This window comes from Lepidochelys kempii, chromosome 15 (genome assembly GCF_965140265.1).
Source record: "Lepidochelys kempii isolate rLepKem1 chromosome 15, rLepKem1.hap2, whole genome shotgun sequence".
Classification (NCBI taxonomy): Eukaryota; Metazoa; Chordata; order Testudines; family Cheloniidae; genus Lepidochelys; species Lepidochelys kempii.
The window spans coordinates 14,502,850-14,512,631 of NC_133270.1; the positions used below are offsets into that span (position 1 = coordinate 14,502,850).

General features: G+C 52.5%; 1 long non-coding RNA gene across 1 annotated transcript in view; it reads right to left on the reverse strand.

Annotated features, from left to right (window-relative positions):
* The window catches only part of LOC140898825 (uncharacterized), a 32,143-nt gene extending 23,076 nt beyond the window's left edge, over positions 1-9,067 (reverse strand). The window contains exon 1 of the long non-coding RNA XR_012155115.1: positions 9,002-9,067. This is a non-coding gene — a long non-coding RNA (uncharacterized lncRNA). The remainder of the gene's footprint in view (positions 1-9,001) is intronic.
* Positions 9,068-9,782: the final 715 nt, after the last annotated feature.

The following is a 9,782-nucleotide window of genomic DNA, read 5'->3' on the forward strand; positions in this document are numbered from 1 at the left end:
GTATTATTTTCATAAGTTAGACTGGCACTGAGGATCTCCTCCAGGGTTAGCATCCCCAAGCAAAAGACCAACCGCAGAAAGCAAATTCATTTTGCAATACTCTAAAGTTTTTTTAGTTTCATGTAGTATAGTTGTGGAAAGTAGGGGTGACAGAGCATCTATCTCCTTTGCCCTGCAGAGGGCACTAGATGTCACTGCCTGGCTGGTTTTGAAGGCATCATTTGATGGCAAAACAGCCCTACTGGGAGGGAGCAGAAGCAGAGCAGCGGTTCTCCACGGATATTGATGCATGGTTTATGAAGCCATCCTTTTGGCACCAGGGACAGGCTCCATCTGTCTGCTATAATTTCCATGCACAAATGGACAACACCCGTTCCCCCTGAGGCACTGTCGTCTTGTAGAGGCCCAGCTGGTCAGGGTCTTCATAGGCACCGTAGACCTTTCACGCCTGCTTCAGTTCACGCAACCATCAGACCCTCTCCGCCCCGTCCATTACATGCCTGGAGTCCCACTTTTATTTCCACTAAACATGCTTAAAGCAGCGTCTGTGGAAGCCTTTTTGTGCAGGTTAATGAAATGGATCCCACGTCACTTCCCACCTTTGCCCTTGTCGTCATGGCTGTGGCCCACTCAGCTGCCCGCGTTGCATGTTTGCTTCTGGGAGGATAGAGCTGTGTGAGCAGCAGAGCATGGAGCCCAGGGTTAAGCACTCGGTGTGGCCCTCTGCACTGAGCAGGAGGGATTCTCAAGCACCCTGCTCCTCTTGCACTGTGTAAGGTACCACGGGATGATGGGGAGAGAAGGGGACATGTGCAGATCAGTGCACTGAAGTACATATTTCCTGTCAGGCTAATGTGCTTAGCTACCTGCTCTCTCATAGGCCTTACTCTGAGTTCTTAGCAGGAATGTCTGCATAAGCAGTACTCCCATGAATCCTCCTGCACTCCCCAGGCATGACTTAGGCAATGCAGGCTGCCATGGGTGTTCTTTAGAGTCTGATAAGAACCAGCTGGGCATAGTTAAGGGTCCGGGGGGAGCCTGCAAGTGCCCACCAAACAGCTGTGCTCCCTGCCTGATCAAACCCTGCCGACTCTGTTAGTTTCCTCTCTTTGATGGGCCCTGTGGGTACATAATGTGAGCTGCCTGTTTGGGAAGACAGGACTATCTGGGGAGAGGGTTAGATTGGCTGCTGTTGGGGGTGAATGCCTCTCCAAGTTCTTAGCACTTGCTCAAAGCTCCATAGGCCAAGGAGCTGGGGGGTCATGGCCTGACCACTTTTAAGCAGCAATCCCATACTAATGTGTACGGCTGCTGCCTGAGCAGTCTGGCGCATACAGCCGGAGGGGCAGCCAGGCCAAATTTCAGAGTGTGGTGATGTGATCTGGCGCATGAGATCACATCACCAAGCAAAGTTGGCCTGGCCACTCCTCTATGCAGAGAAGTGGCTGGGCCAAATGGTGCTGTGACCTAGCACCCAGGATTCTCTTTCTGTATGGCAGAGTGCAGGGGAGCCTGGTGAGAACTCATCTCTTGGTAGCACCAGCTCATGTCCTGTGTGGGTAGGAGAGAGGGAGGTTCCCAGGCCAAGGAAGACCCAGGACCCCTGGGGGGAGCAGGGAATGAGTAAGGACAGGAATGGGGTGCCTGCTGTCTGGGGAGAAAGGGACTGGAGTTTGCTTCCCCCTCCCCTGAAATACCTGAATTGGCACTACTGGTTCAGAATCAGGATCTGACCATCCCCGGAGTTCAGATCAGCCACAGTACACAGAGGGCTCAGCCAGAACCTTTGGATCCCGATTTGTTTTCTTACAAATTTTCCACCATTCAGGGCTTTTGGCTCAGATCCTCATTGAATCATCTCTGTGCTGAGCGAGGAGCAATGGCCCCTGTATCACACCTCTTCCCAGCTGCGCAAAGCACTCCTTGCGTATTCCACCAGAGCATCATGAAAAACACTCCAGCTCTTTGCAGGCAGCGATCAACATTTGTGTGAACAGCCCTCAGCGCTGAGACTTATTGTCCACTCACCAAACAGCTGGTACCAGTCAAATTACTAAGCCAGCCCAGAACTGTGGGAGGTAAATGAGCATTCAAATCTCTGGCCTAGTTAATTCACAGCCTAACCCTGGCACTGGGTATTCATACCAAAGAAATGCTTTCGACTTCCTTTGAGGATAAACAGAATGCGTGAATCAGACAGGAGGGAAAGATATTCTCATGTACAAGTTCTCTCTCTAAGCTATATTACCTTTGACAAGTGATTGATAGAAACCATCCTGCTGGATTTCTACGTCCCCTTTTTCAAAGCAGAAATTACTCACTTGGTTTTAGATAGTTGTTACAAGACAGGATGACCCGCACAGCCTGCTTTGTACCCTCTCTTTTAGCCAGCCTGTGATAGTGGAGGGGAACAATCAATGTACACTACAAGGTGTGGGGGTGTAAAGTGGGTGTGCTAACATCATCCTGGGTGTAATTTGGGGGTGAGGGTGTCAATGGCATTTAGCCCAGTGGGGTTTTGCCAAGGAGAAGCATTTAGGAAAAATGAACGGATCTTAGAAGGAATTATGGCAGCTTCAGGGAGCAGCTGTCAGTAGCACAAGGCAATGGTGAGAAAGCACCCTTCTTAGCAATTGCACTGAAGGCACTAAGGAGACTCACCAGCTCAGAGGGGGAGAAAGGCAGCGACCAGTGCAAAATGGCTCCAGTAGGGCTGCAGATGCTTGGCTCCGCCCTATTTAAAGGGCCAGCCCTTGAAAGGCCTGCTGGGAAAAGGGGGCAACCCGAGAGTGGGGAGAGTAAGTAGGGGACAAGCTGCCGCAAAGGGAGGGGCTCGAGGTTGCTACGGCAGAGCTTGTACATCCTGGCAGTGATGGTGCTGGGTCACAAGCACTTCCCAGCCAAACATCAACGGCTTGAGCCTTGAGTGAGAGAAGAAGGATTTTCTGGCTTGGAGGAGCCGGCTGCAGGGACCCCGGCAGACCCTGGACACAGGCTGCAGCAAGTGCAGCATGGGAGCTAGGCACGTTATGTGGGCGTCTCTTGAAGGCCTGATTCTGCACGGGCCTAATCCCCTCCCGTTAAGGCAATGGGAGCTGAGTGCCCTTGGTGAACAGGCTGGGCCCGCTCCTGCTAGCCCCAGCCAGGGAGTCTCAGGCTCCTCATACACGTCAGACTGAGAAGCCTTGCTCCAGCCTGCTGCAGGGGTGTTTGCTTTACCAGCCTGTGGCGTTCACGGCTCTGCTCCTCAAACAGGGTCATTCGCTGAGACCGGGGCAGCCCCGGGCAGGGAACGAGCTGCCATTTGTAAATGTTAGTGAGGTGCTGGGATAAGTCCGGCTTGAGTGTCTCTAAATCCCCCCCTTAAAGGCCCTGTAGCCCTTCTCAGCCTGCCACCTGGGAGGGGTCCGTGCCGTATCTAATGCCCTCCCCCCGGGTCCAGAGCAGAGCCAAAGCATTGGGGCGCGATCATTTCGCAGCCACACAGTCCGTGTGCTGGTTGCTGAGCACTGTTACTCTCTAGGGTGCTTCCCCTCTGCTGGCTGCAGAAAGCCCTGGAGATGAGTTGGTCCTTTGGGGTGCAGTCACTGTCACAGCTCCTAGCTCCCTGGTGGGCCCAGGCTCCCCCTGCATTGCCTGGAGTGAGTTAAGTGCCTAAAGAAGGGATTCTCAGAAGCCAGCGAAGCGAGGGTATGTCTGCACGGCCATGGGAGGTGTGACTGCAGCAGGCATAGGCCTCCCCAAGCCAGCCTGCACTGACCTAGCTTGAGTCACCCCAGCAGCGCAGCACGGCCTCACCGCTCGCGTCTGCTCGGGGTCCTGGCGGGGTTGGTCGCGGAAGGTGCTGCCAGCCCACGTGGCTAATGTTACTTGAGCTAGCTGTGATGGAGCTGGATCCAAGCGAGCTCGGGTATATCTGCAGGGGCTGCTCTCACACACCCGTCACAGTGTCGACATATCCCAGGGGGGAGCCCCCTACGCTGGGCAGTCGGACATGCTGCACTGAGGGGCAGGGCTTAAACCCAGCTCTTCCAAGGCACTTAGGTGCCTGACTGATGGGCTAGAAGGAGGCACCTCTCTCTGCTTCCGATGAAGTGAGCTGTAGCTCACGAAAGCTTCTGCTCAAATAAATTGGTTAGTCTCTAAGGTGCCACTAGTCCTCCTTTTCTTTTTGCGAATACAGACTAACACGGCTGCTACTCTGAAATCTCTCTGCTTGTGTTTCTCAGCTGCGTACCCTCTCCTGGAGGGAGGCGCCTAAGCCAGGGGGATGTAGTCTCAGGGAAAATAGGAACCACATACACCCGCCCCATTATAGCCAATGCAGCTGGGATTCAAACCCCTGCTCTGCCTGATTTGGAGCAGGGAGTTGAAGCCATGACCCTAAGCAGCAGGCAATTGGCTACTCTCTCAAGCTCTTCTGTTGGAGCTGGACTTTGCATAACTAGCTACAGATGTATTGAGCCAGAGGCTATGGCAGTCCCCTGGAACATAAGAGAAGCAGGCTCGAGCCCTGCTCCAGAGCGCACAGAGTGGAGATTCACACCTGGAGCAGTGCTGACCACCCCAGCAAGAGCCCTAACCCTTACAGGCAACACCCACCCCTTTGCGCTATCTTTCCAGCCTGCTTGTGCTTGGCTGTCTTGGGGCAGTTAGGCATGCTCTGAGGGACCATCATGTACGATACAGCTTTGCAAAGCCAAGCACAATGGGGGTGCTGAGCTCGTTGGGGCTTTACATGCTATTGCAGTACCAGTGGCAGCTACGGAGCTGGAGCAAATGATCGGACAGGCAGCTGCTTCTATCTCCAAGTTCTGTAATTCTGGGGAAACTGAGGCGCAGAAGGGTGAGAGACAACATTTTCAAACTTGAATACACACCCCTAGGCACAAAAATTCACGTAGAGCAAGGGTCTGATTTTTGCATGTGGATGTAAGGACCTACAGCTGTGCACCCATGTCTGAAAACATTGGCCTTAGCACCCTGGCTTTCTGGAACTGCCTTGTTTGAATAATGTTACTCTTAACGAACTGAGCTCTGTTCACAGGCCCGGCTGTGTTGACACTTTCATTTTTGTCCAGGAACATGGGTGTGTTTAAATGGTCTGGAATGCTGGCTTGGCCAGGGGAGGGAGCCGCAGGGCTAAAAGCCAAGCTCCATCCAGCCTGTGTGATTGTTCAGGCAGAGGAATGTGGGAAGTATTTCATTGCCTCCTCTCCCACCAGGCTTTGTGAGCTCTCGTCTCCTTCACATGGCCTGCTTCTGAGGGAACTGCTTTTGGTTGGGGAGCAAATAGTTCCTGCTGGAGCCAGAAGCAAAAACCTGCCCTGCTCCATGGCAGCATAAATCTGCCTCTCTATGTGACATCTCGCCCGACACGGCAACTTTGCACAAGCAGCTATGCACCCCTGTGCAAAGCTACGGTCCCGGGTGAGAGAAGCACTGATGCAGGAACCCTAAAAGGGACGGCAGCTGGGACTGGGTGGGCATTTGGGCCTCACACGATCACCAATCCCCAACAAGCTTCACATTCCTAGGCCATCTCTAGGAGGGGCCTATGCTGCCTGGAAATCAAACAAGCTTCTCCAATGCAGCTCCCTTTTGCCAAGGTCTCCTTTCACTCTGGGCCTCTCTCTGACATCCCACTCCCTCACTGTTCCCTCTGTTAGGACTCATCTCTCTTTTTCCTCCCTTCAGCAGTGCCCTTTGCCATCCATCTCCCCCACTCTGATATCCCCGTGTCTGAGCTGCATGGAGCTGGGGTGCACAAGGGCCTGACCCAGCTCTCTCCTATGTCAAAGTATAAGGGCCAGCTGTATGACAATGGCCCTGAGAACTGGACTATCCCCCCCCCCCCCCTCTGTTCAGTGCTGCTAATTCCAGCAATTGCTGCTGTCAGGGCCGATCAGGCACTGAGCCAAAGACTTGGGTGATCCTATGTCCCGTTTTGGCAGGGGCAGTCCCTTCTTTAAAGGTCAGGTGGCAAGACCAAATGGGACAAATGCACAGTTTTGCCAAAAAAGTGGGGTGTGACCCCTAGCAGGGCCTGGAGGAACATATGGAGGGGCGAGGGGGCAAGCAGCAACGCCAGCCCTGTACGGGAGGGAGGGCTTGGGAGAGCAGCTTGGGCTGGGCCAGCCCAGCACAGGTTGCAGCAGGGGGCCTCAGGCTGACCCCACAGGGGCAGGCAATGGGGGGAGAAAAAGGGGAGGGGTGGTCTGGCCAGCCCTGCAGGCAGGAAGCAGGGAGGGCCAGGGGGAGTCCGAGACAAAGCAATGGTGAAGGTTAAGCTGGGTTCAAGGGGCGTGGCTGACACATCCCTTTCTCCCATGGGCCGTTTCAGGGCAACAAAGCATTGTGCTGAACTGGCCAAAGCAGGTGGGCTCCACCTACCGTTTGAGTGGTGAGTAGAGTCCGGCGAGCAGTGCGCGCTAGGCAGTCATGACAGCGAGACCCCTTGGGGCAGGTGGTTTTCTGACTGCACATGCCTGGAATTGACGGGGCGAGCGTCTGGGCCAGCACGGAGCAGGTGGCCTCAGCGTTGGGGGAAACGCAGCACCTTGGTGAAGGCAGATAGGGAAAGGGGGACCTCACGGAGGAGCAACCATCCCCTTCCCCTCGCCCTAGGCGCCGACTCCGTGGGTGCTCCGGGGCTGGAGCACCCACGGGGAAAAATTAGTGGGTGCTCTGCACCCAGTGGCAGCCAAGCTCCCCCCCCCCACACCTCCCCTGAGCATGCCACCGCTTCTCCGCCTACCTCCCCACGCCTTCCACCGCCAATCAGCTGTAGCAAGTGGTGGGAGGGAGGCAATTTATTGGACTAGACATGTCTATGCTCTGCTCTAGCAGTAGGACGCTATGGAACAAATGGAGTGGGAACGGGGCACGCTCAGGGGAGGAGGCAGGGCCGGGATTTGGGGAAAGAGTAGGAATAGGGGCAGGGAGGGGGCAGAGACTTTGCGGAATGGGGGTGGGAGGGGGTGGGGTCGAGCACCCCCCCGGCGCCAGTAGAAGTCGGTGCCTAGGCCCCTCGCAGAGGATAGTCACTGCAACAGAGCAGACCCCTTTGGCCTGGAGAAACCTGAGAGGCTGTGAAGGGCTCCCCCCCAGGCCAAGGAGCCATGAGGAGCTGAAGCCTGCAGCTTCGTGGCAATGACTCATGGTGCCTGGCCAGGTTTGATTCAGTCGAGGCTGCAGGCTCCACTCTGAGGGCACAGGGCTGAAGCTCGATGCAGAGGTGGGGTGTATAGGTCTCACCCCTCCAATGACAGGAGTTTTAAGCTACAGCAAAGGCTGGTTAATGCTGCAGTTTCATGGCCATGGCACGGGGCTTTCCTCCACTTGTTCCCTGCTGCCATGGTGTGTCGGCCCCTCAGGCTGGCAGGGCAGTGGGGCTGTGCCCTCCAACACAAAGGGAGGCTGTTCTGTGAGACTCCCTGTTGACTTCCATTCCTCAGAGCTCACCTCTATCCTGACTCCGCTTCCCCAGCTCAGTGAGTGAGACCTCCCGTGTCATGGGCTGATCGAGGAGGCCACACAGCACTCGGCCCAGCTCAGCTCACCAGGGGTTACAACCAAGGGCTGGTCCATTCGTGGTGAAGACACCTTAGCTGACAATGTGCTCTCAGAGTACACTCACGAATAGGGTGACTAGACAGCAAGTGTGAAAAATCGGGACGGGGTAGTGGGGGGTAATAGGCACCTATATAAGGCAAAGCCCCAAAAAATCAGGACTGTCCCTGTAAGATCAGGACATCTGGTCATCCTACTCCCAAAAGTCACTGTGCTTCTTGTGGGCTGCAGAAGCATACTAACCCCCCTGTATGGGAGCAGTGGCCCTAAACAGCAGAGTCAGAGGGCTGTGCTCCAGGCTCTGTCTCTCCCCTCGCCCCAAGGGAGCACTAGAGAGGTACAGCCTGCTGCACCATGCATGATCCCAGGATCAAAGTCATCCAGCAGAAGAGTCACATTAGGATGGGCTGGACCCCAGTATGGATGAAAAAAAAAAAAAAAAAAAAAGAATGCCGCTCAGAAAGAGCTGGAGGGGCTCAGGGCAGTAACTGGTTCCACACACTTTGGTCGTACTGGAGGGTAAATCCATTTTGGGATGAAGTAATACAGAGACTAAAATGTGCTTTGGAAACTGGCATCCCCTAACGACTCATTTTCTGATACTAGGAGATTTTCGAGACCTTGACAATCTGAATGGACCACATAAAAATGCCCTTTTAAGAGCAACAGCTGTTGCAAAAAGGATAATGCTACATAATGGAGCTTGATTGTCACGGATGGGTGACAAGGCAAAGCAAACAGGACAATTTGTGATAAGCCGGAGGAGTTATGTCCATCCTGTCTATATACATAAGACTGCCATCACAGCAATATTACCTAGAAAAGTTGTCATACACAGCTATATTTATGGCAAAGCATTTGTGTTGTCGGTATATAAAATGTGCACCTCTCCCCCCCATCCCTTACCCTTTAAAGAGAAATTAAACCGGGGGATGGGGGGGATATTTAACAAATGTTGCATTTAAGGGTGCTTTGGGGGGGTTACATTACACACTTCAGTTACAGTAATTCAATTATAATGTACCAAACATACCCTGTATCTATCTCCACTCCCTTTGAAATCAACCTCCTCTCAGAGCACTGGAGAAATACAATGGATTATCGAAAGGCATGACTTTCACTTGGTGATCTAGGGGTTAAGTGTAAGTCAAATCAAATTAAGCAAAACCTCAGGGGTGTTCAGTTTAATCCAGGCAAAACCCATGACTGGAGGCAATTTATTGGACTCGGCAGGTCTATGCTCTGCTCTAGCAGTAGGACGCTATGGAATAAATTATGTTACAGATTGAGTGGATTACTTAGGGTTTAGAAACAAGTCAAGAACTTGTGAGGAACCAGCTAAGTGACTAGTTTAGATGGTCTCTAAGAAAGTCATGGGAGTAAATTGGCGTTTTCCTAACATCCCGCGTTAACCTGAATTCACACTCACCATTTTCCTAGCTCGGAACCCTCTAGGATCTGTACCATCTTCAGTCATATGATCCATCTTTATCCTAGAAAGAAAAGGGATTATAATGGCGAAGAATATTAATCCAACCACGCCCCTTAAGTTTTCTACTGTCTTTATTCAAAGTAACTCAAGAACTTGTTATTGTGCAACAGCAGACCTGGCATAGCCTATGGCTGTGGAGACACGAAGCGATAAGGTTCAGAACAATTACTACGCTATTCAAAACCTGGAAAAAGCCATGCTTGTTTCACTCCAGAATCATGTTCTTTTAAAAAGACACGGGAGCAACACTACGAATTCCAAATTCCAGTTCTCTGGTACATACAGAAATGGTGACAAGCTCTTGTACTATATGGATCTCGGTGGACCTTAGAGCAACAGGAAAAGCCAGTAGAAGTATAAGCAAAAAGAAGAGGAGTACTTGTGGCACCTTAGAGACTAACAAATTTTATGCTCAAATAAATTGGTTAGTCTCTAAGGTGCCACAAGTCCTCCTTTTCTTTTTGGTGATACAGACTAACACGGCAGCTACTCTGAAACCTAGAAGTATAAGGAGTCTAGTGGTCAGTGCTTAAAAAATTGGATATTTGGTAGGGATTGTTTATAAGGCAGGAGGTTGGATCATAATCTTCCCTTTGGCCTGAACATCTATAGCTGGGGATTTCAAAGGAGCTAAGTGAGTTAGGAGCCCAACTCCCACTGAACATCAACAGGAGACTGGTGTCTAATGCCCTTCGGCCCCATTGAAAAAAAAAATCTC